Below are 6,300 nucleotides of genomic sequence, written 5' to 3'. Positions count from 1 at the left end.
ATGTAGCTGGGACTCAGGTCATTCTTTGTAGGAGAGGCAGTGGTAAAGACTAGGTGAAAAATGGGCCTCTGCTTACCATCAATGTGACTTTGGACAAGTTCTTTATTTCTCTGTGCCTCAGTTTCCTCATTTGAGAAAGTGGAATAAAAACAGTACCTATCTTATGGGTGGGATAGTGAGGATTAAATGAGTTTGTTATATGCCAAGAACCTGGCCCATCATAATAGCTGCTTAAACGTTTAGCAGTTATTTTTAAAAAGTAGTATTAGGGAATGTTTAATAATATTAATGAGTCCTCAGTGAATAAAATTTGTCCAAAAAATAGACTGTTAGAAGCCAGAAGAAAGTTTAGTCTTATACATGGTATATAGAAAGATTACATGCAAGGATTTTGTTGCATTTGATCTAAATCTTGAAAAAAATTAATAGATAACGTTGCTCAATCTTAAGTAAATGTTTCCTGAGCATTTATTATGTACCAGCAGTCACTGTTGGACTCTGACAGTGGTTCTAGTTTAGTCTACTAATAGTAAGGGAACAATATGCTAATAGCCAAACACTCATGAGAGTTTCAGATGAATAGGTGAGTGTATGAGGGGTGGTGGTAAAGATATTGTAGCAGCAGCTAAAGCACATTGAGAGAAGGTATTGGGACTTGGGGGCCTAGGGGTGGTACATGGGAGCCTCAGTTGGCCTGATAAGACCTTTACATCAGTGACAAGGGGTAGCCTCTGTAGGTTTTTGAAAGGCACAGTAATGTGGCTGAGTCTGAGTTTTTGGAAGAGTACTCTGGGAATACAAAAAATAATAATAATAACATGTTTATTAAATGTCCACTATGTGCCAGGAATGGATGGTTTTCAGGCCTCTGCAATAATCCTACAGGATGGATACTAATGTTATCATTTCCATTTTATAGTCAAGGACACTGAGACACAGAAAGACTTAATTTGTTCAAGATCACATAGCTGATCATGTTGGGAAAGCTTCAGAGTCCCTTTTTCCCCAAGCTTTTTGTTTTTTGACCTTGGACCCTTTTTTAAGTCTTTATTGAATTTGTTACAATGTTGCTTCTGTTTTGTGTTTTGGTTTTGTTGATGCATGTGGGATTTTAGCTCTTCTAGCAAGAATTGAACCCATATCCACTGGATGTGAAGATGAAGTCTTAACCACTGGACCGCCAGGGAAGTCGTAGGCCTTTCTTGTTAAGTACTAATCTATATCCCTTTCAATTATACCACAAAAAGTACTTATAGTCTGGTTAAGGAGTTAAAGTTAGCACACTCAACACAGAAGACAGCTATACAGCCTCTAATAGAGTGCTGAATTTTGTGAGTACACTTCACCTAAATTCTTTCCTTAGCTGGTCATGAGAGGAAAAATTTAATCATATTATTGGTTCCTTTTTACCTTTTTATGGCCTAAAGAACACAATAGAGACAATAGAAAAAAAAAAAAACACCCAGTTTCACATTTATTGGAGAAAAGAGAATGTTTTCCACTTTTCATTTAAAACCCAAGCAAATGGAATTTATTACATGTGCTTTCACTCTCTCCACCTCTCAGTGCAGGTGGCTCCCATTCTCCCGTCTTACTAGCTCTCATCAGAGAAGCGAGGTCCCCACCCTTGCCACGTTGATATGAATTTTCAGTATTCCAGCCAGCTAGGCCCTGGTTGTTCTAAAAGCAGTTTGGTTTCAGATGGGAAAATCAATTTTCTGCAGAGAGGATCCGGTTTATTTTTCTTAAAAGAAAAAACAACTGACCTATCGACACTTAACCCTGGCAGATGCCTCCTCCCTCCTTCACATCATTGCACTTCTGAATAAGTTGAGCAGGGTCATTAAAAAAAATTGCTGAGGCAGTTGCCGAGCGTGAGTAGATGAGCGTGGACAGGCCTGCTGGCTAACCTACATCAGTGCCCTCTCCAGGCTGCCAGGCTGGCCTTTCTGGTCCTGCTTCCTTCTTCCTGCTTCCTTGGGGCTTTTGAATCAGATAGAGGTGGCCTTTGCACACTGGGTGCTGTGAGCTGGAGCGCCCTCTCAGGAGGCCACGTGTGCTGAGTGGAGTTGTGTTTACTTGCCCTTGGGAGTTACTGCTGTTGCTGGGGGCTTTGTGGCCTGGGGAGGGCAGTGGGGAGTCCAGCCTTTTGTTATCACCTGATTCCTGACCCATTTACCACATCTGCTGGTTGGCTGCCTTCCCCCACCCGCCGAGGCCTGGATTACACAAAAGGGACATGTGTGAAGCAAGACACACTCCTTAACTCACCTCCCCCTCTGTATTACCCTTTTCAGATTAGGGGTAGACCGAGTAACCCATCTTTCCCTATTTTTTCCCTATATATTTATCCCTATATATTTTTTCCCTATAAATTTATCAGGTTGGGTCTTATTTGTAAAAGCTCGCAGGTGACCCCTAATCTCACTTAAACTGCTGAGCATGGTGAGAAAGGCCCCAGTGAAGTAGACACGCTCTCACTCTTCTTTCTGTAAGTTACAAATTGTGTGGTTTTGCTAATTAGGCAGCTTCTGCAGTTGGGCAAATGGTGTGCCTTTTCAGAGCGAAGTGTGGTCGGCCTTTTCTGTTTAGACATAGAGATGACTCAGGAGTGCACTGGAGCTTGCTGTGTGGAAATTTCTGATAAGAGGAGAGCTAGTGGGAAATTTGGAGGTGACTGTGTGACCTCTCACCCTGGTAATTATGGTAGGTACTTTTACCTTTAGAAAGTACTTTTGTTTCTGGGGTAGTTTCCACGTGCTCAAGCTTCTTTTGAGTAACTAGGGGTCATTTAAGGCAAGTATTTCTTGAACAACTGCCACAAACTTGGGCTTCCCTGGTGGCGCAGTGGTAATGTAAGAGACAGAAGAGATGCAGGTTTGATCCCTGGGATGGGAAGATCCCCTGGAGAAAGAAATGGCAACCCACTCCAGTATTCTTGCCTGGAAATCCCTTGGACAGAGGAGCCTGGTGGGCTACAGTCCATAGGGTCACAAAAGAGTCAGATACAACTGAAGTGGCTAAACAACCACCACCAGACTTAGTACTGTGCACTGTTTGGAGTAGGTATATGCATTTGCATTACTTTTTGTATCCATACTTAGTTTGTATTTCTCTAGTGTTCATTGTGTACCAGGTACTATTCTCTGCACTTGATGTATTTTAATTCTCCTAATTCTCATAACGTCTCCTATAAGGTAGCTGTTTACAGACGACAAAACTAAAGTACAGAGAAGCCAAGTTACTTGTCATTAGTAGCTTTTACGGAGAAGGCAATGGCAAGCCACTCCAGTACTCTTGCCTAGAAAATCTCATGGACTGAGGAGCCTGGTAGGCTGCAGTCCGTGGGGTCGCTACTAGTCCGACACTACTGAGCGACTTCACTTGCACGCGTTGGAGAAGGAAATGGCAATCCACTCCAGTGTTCTTGCCTGGAGAATCCCAGGGACGGGGGAGCCTGGTGGGCTGCCGTCTATGGGGTTGCATAGAATCGGACACGATTGAAGCGACTTAGCAGCAGCAGCAGCAGTAGCCTTTAAGATGGCTCCGGTGATCCCTCTTCCTGGTATATGCCCTCAGTGTAATCACAAGAGCCAAATGTGGTAACTCACCTTATTTATTTATTTATTTATTTTTAATGGACATATAGTTGATTTCCAATGTTGGGTTAATTTCAGGTGTACCACAAAGTGATACGTTCCTTTCAGATTCTTTTCCATCGCCGATTATTACAAGGTATTGAATATAGTTCCTCGTGCTATACAGTAGGACCTTGTTGCTTATCTGTTTTATCTATAGTAGTGTATATCTGTTAATCCCAAACTCTTAATTTATCCCCTCGCCCCTTTAAATGAATAGATATGGCCAAAGTGATAGAATGCCTCTTCTGAGATTAGGTTACAAAAGACTGCAACTTCTGTTTTGCTCTCTCTGTCTTCCTCCCTCCGAGCCCTCTATGTGTGTGAAGCCAGCTGCCATGTTACGAGTAGCCCTATGACTATGAAAACCCTCACACCACTAGGAACTGCTGTCTCTGACGAACAGCCAGCAAAGATTCCAGGCCTGGCTGACAATTTGATTGCCTTTGTGAGACCCTGAACCAGAGGATCCAGCTGCGCTAATGCATGCAAACTGTGAGACAGTTTTAAAACAGTGCCAGTTTTAAGTCACTAGATTTGGGGCAGTTCATTATACGGCAGCAGTATATAACTAATACAGTTGTCCAAGGTCCAAAAGCTTGTGTGTCAAAAGAAATGCAACATACAGAACCTCTACCTTGTTTCTCTTCAATTGCCTGTACTGTGATGCTACTCAGATATATAGAAACAAACCTAGGAATAAGATTTTTATGATTATTATATGTATTATACACAGCTGTAAATTTTTTTTTAATGAAACACTAAAAGATATCTAGAAGTCATGTTTTTATTTTGATTTAAATTTGTGTTTTTAACATGTGATCAAAGATGTGCTGCAGTGAAATCAGCACTTAGTTTGGAACAACTTCAATATCCATCAACAGGAAAACAAACTATGTAAAGCCATCCTACAGAATCTCTGAAATTTGGAAAAGATCTCTAAGACAAATTTCTATGTGAAAAAAGCAAACTGCAACCAAGAAACTCCCAAATGACCCCATTTATGTAAAACGAACCAAGCAAAACAAGAGTACTTTATGTATACAAAAGGGCATAGAAAAGTCTGGAAGGAGACGGTGAACTGATGACCATGATGGAAGAGTGTGTATGGGTATGGGGCAGCTTTGCTTTGTATTTCTGTAGTTTCTTTTTTCTTTTGTCTTTCTGATCTTTCTCTATTCTCCCTCCACTTGCCTCCCCCTCCTTTTTTTTGTAATGAGGATTTACTCATGTGTTACAAGTGTAATTTTAAAAAAAAACTGTTGTCTTTGCCTTCTAGGGTTATTTTAGTGCATAATTTATTTAGCTGTAGGATTAGTTCCAAAATAAGTGATACATAAAGGATCAGTCAGCCAGCCAGAAAAGGTGGTTCCTGCACTGCCAGACCACCATGGGCAGGACCAGGAGCTTTGATCAGGGCTTCGGGTCTGGGAGATGTCTTGCTGAAATTGGTATTCTAGTAAGAGTAACTCAAAGGCCATGTGTCTGTAGAACTTGGAGACCTAGGGGAGAAGGAAATAGACAGGCTGGGCAGGGGTTGGGGGGTGGGGTGAGGAGGGGCGGGGGGGCGGCGCCTGGTGCTCAGAGGGAGGCTTCCTGGGACCAGCAGAAATTAAGCCCTGTGACAGAGGTGAGGGTGGAGTTGTGAGCCAAGTAGTCATGGTCATTGGCCAGCTGACCAGGTGCAAAGATTTATTTTAGTCAATAGTGTCATGTTTGGATGCCAAGGATGAAATTAAACCCAAGCTTGACTTCTTGGGGAGTTAGTAGCTCAGAGGGGAATAATGTTAGTGATGGCTCATTCTTGTGTACATGATGCTACTATACGTGCCACGCCCATCTAGGGACAGAATGTTTAACCCTCATAGTAACCTTATGAGGCATGTGCCACAATCCTATTTCATAAATGAAGAAAGTAAAAGATCTTGGAGGTTCAGTATCTTCAGTGTCTTAGTCATAAAGCTGGTACATGGCAGAACTAGGAGTTGGCAGGTGTTTTTGTTTTTTGGGGGAGAAGGAAATGGCACCCCACTCCAGTACTCTTGCCTGGAAATCCCATGGACAGAGGAGCGTTGTAGGCTACAGTCCATGGGGTCTCAAAGAGTCGGACATGACTGAGCAACTTCACTTTCACTTTCTTTTTGTTTTTTCGATGTACCATTTTTGGAGTTTTATTTTTTCAGAATATAATTATTTTTAAGTTATTGTTATTGGAGTATAATTGATTTACAATGCTGTTAGTTTCTGCTGTACATCAAAGTGAATCAGTTATATGTACACATATATCCACTCTTTTTTCGATTCTATTCCCATATAGGTCATTACAGAGTATTGAATAGAGTCCTTTGTGCTATACAGTAGGTTATTAGTTGCTTATTTTATATATAGTGGTGTGTATATGTCAATCCCAATATCCCAGTTTATCCCTTCCCGCATCCCATCCTTCCCCCTTGGTAACAGTCAGTTTGTTTTCTATATCTGTGACTCAATTTATGTTTTGTAAATAAGTTCATTTGTTCTTTTTTTTTTTTTAGATTCCACGTATAAGTGATATATGATATTTGTCTATGTCTGACTTCACTTAGTATGACAATCTCTAGCTCAATCCATGTCACTGCAAATGGAATTATCTCATTTTTTATGACTGAGTAATGTTCCATTG

The sequence above is a fragment of the Capricornis sumatraensis genome, chromosome 1 (genome assembly GCF_032405125.1).
Source record: "Capricornis sumatraensis isolate serow.1 chromosome 1, serow.2, whole genome shotgun sequence".
Taxonomy (NCBI): domain Eukaryota; kingdom Metazoa; phylum Chordata; class Mammalia; order Artiodactyla; family Bovidae; genus Capricornis; species Capricornis sumatraensis.
Note: the sequence above shows the minus strand (reverse complement) of the source record.